This window comes from Pseudophryne corroboree, chromosome 10, assembly GCF_028390025.1.
Source record: "Pseudophryne corroboree isolate aPseCor3 chromosome 10, aPseCor3.hap2, whole genome shotgun sequence".
Lineage (NCBI taxonomy): Eukaryota > Metazoa > Chordata > Amphibia > Anura > Myobatrachidae > Pseudophryne > Pseudophryne corroboree.
The window spans coordinates 320,065,637-320,068,362 of NC_086453.1; positions in this window are offsets into that span (position 1 = coordinate 320,065,637).

A 2,726-nucleotide genomic window follows, 5' to 3' on the forward strand; every position below is an offset into this window, starting at 1 on the left:
GTCATCCTCGGTGACTTTAACATCCCTATTGACATCACTAATGCTGCATCCTCTACTCTTCTCGCCCTTTCCACCTCCTTTGGACTTTCTCAATGGACCTCCACCCCTACTCACAATCTCGTCCACTCCCTCGACCTTGTCTTCACTCACCGATGGGATCTCTCTGATTTCTCAAACTCTTCCTTCCCTCTCTCTGACCACCATCTGCTTTCTTTCACCCTCTCATCCTCCTTTCTCCACTCCATGCCCAGACCCACCATCACCAGATGCAATCTCGAGTCTCTCGACCCCACTTTCATGTCCTCCCTCAAGACTTTCCTCTTTCCTCTTTCCACTGTGACATGTCCCAACCAGAGCCGGATTAAGGGGGGGTCCCTGGGGATAAGTACCCCGGGCCCCCCATTCCAAAAGGGCCCCCCGCCACGCCGCAGATCGGATCTCTCTCTGTCGATCTGATCTGCGGTGCAGCGCTCCCGAGTCCCGTCCCCACTCACTGGCAAAGCCGGCGCACAGATAAGCGGCAGCAGCAAGCACAGACAGACGGGACAGCTGAGCGATAGCTCAGCTGTCCAATAATATATGAAGAAGCAGCCTGCCGCTCAGTCATTGGCTGGGCGCGCAGGCTGCATGGATGGAGGAGGGATCCCTTCCCTTGCAGCAGTGATGTGGAGCCAGCGTCCCCGGAGTTTGTGTGGCAGTGAGCAGCTTGGAGGGTATTGTCAGCAGATCAAAAGTAAGGCTGGCTGTGGGTGTATACTGTTTAAATATATATATATATATATATATATATATATATATATAAATGTTCATGTAAACATCACTCTTTAGAGATCCAGTTCAAAGTAGGTGCTCCCTTTAGTCTGTTCCAAATATAGTCCAGAAAAAATATGTATTTGAAAAGAGGCACTCATTCATCATTTCCCATAGAAAAAATCTTATCAATTTATTTTCACCCACATAAGGGCATATCAGACAAAATCACATCAGTGGTGGTGGCTCAGCATGAATCTAAAGAAGTCATTTATAGTAAATACAGCACTAAACAGCGCATCTAAATTCAAGTAAACAATCCTTCAGAAGGTCATAATAAATTCAAACCAGACAGTCCATCGACCTCGGTCCCTAAAAGACCGTTCAATCTGATTGCTGATGGCTCTGGGATGTGGAAGGTGACGGTGACATGCTGTGCAGGTCTTGAACGGTCTTTTAGGGACCGAGGTCGATGGGCTGTCTGGTTTGAATTTATTATGATAAGGATTGTTTACTTGATTTCAGATGCGCTGTTTAGTGCTGTATTTACTATAAATGACTTCTTTAGATTCATGCTGAGCCACCACCACTGATGTGATTTTGTCTGATATGCCCTTATGTGGGTGAAAATAAATTGATAAGATTTTTTCTATGGGAAATGATGAATGAGTGCCTCTTTTCATATACATATATATATATATATATATATATATGTGTATGTATATATATATATATATATACACACCCACATATATATATATATATATATATATATATACACATACACGTGTGTGTGTGTGTGTGTGTGTGTGTGTGTGTGTGTGTATATATATATATATGTGTATATCCATCTATAATATATATATATATATATTAGTGGTATTCAGTATACTGGCTGTTGGGATCCCGGCGCTCAGTATAACAGCGCATGAATCCCGACTGCCAGCATACCAACACCTATTCTCCCTCTTGGGGGTCCACAACCCCCCTGGAGGGAGCGTAAATAGCGTGAGGCTCATTTGCGCTAGCCCCGCTGTCAGCATGCCGGCGGTCGGGATCCCAGCGCTGGTATGCTGGGCGCCGGGAACCGGGCTGCCGACAAACCATACTACCCCTATATATATATATATATATATATATAGTGACATTTGGCACGCTGGATAAATTACTAAATAGTGCCAGGGTGCCTTCTTTATAAAGAAATATAGAATGAATCTTCTTGGGAGGTATGGCAACCTCCACTATAGAAAGAATGAGGCAGCATCCTCCAGTCTGGTTTCAAAATCTATATTGTGCACTTAGGGCATTGTTAACATACAAGCAAGAACAACGTTTCAAGGTCCCATGGCCTTTCCATCAGGTTGTGCTGTGTAAAGATAAATATGAAAAGGCCATGGGGCCTTTAAACGGGTTTACTACGATGTCTCGGCGTTCGGGATCCCAGCGCCCAGCATACCGGCTGGGCGCCAGGATATTGAGTGCCACTCCCTTTAAACGAGTGTGATAGAAAATCCAGACGGTCTGGATACGGGTGGTCACTTGGCCAACAGCGGTATCCCGACAATTAGAATGCATACAGGGCCCCCCTGTCTTAAGTACCCCGGGCCCCCCAAAGCTTTAATCCAGCTCTGGTCCCAACCAGGCAGCCTCCGTCTATAACTCTTCCCTAACCGCTGCTCTCGACTCTGTGGCCCCCCTCTCCTCTGTCCCCCTCCACCGACTCTGTGGCCCCCCTCTCCTCTGTCCCCCTCCACCGCTGCAAACCCCAACCCTGGCACACCAAACTAACACGTTTCTTACAAAAATGCTCACACTCCGCTGAACGCTCATGGAGGAAATTTCACTCTCTACCAGACTTCCTCCATTTCAAGTTTATTCTCGCCTCCTACAGCTCTGCTGTTTCCCTCACCAAGCAATCCTTTTTCCAAGTACTCATCTCTTCTCAGTACTCCGCCCCCTCCTCCTCCCCTCCCATC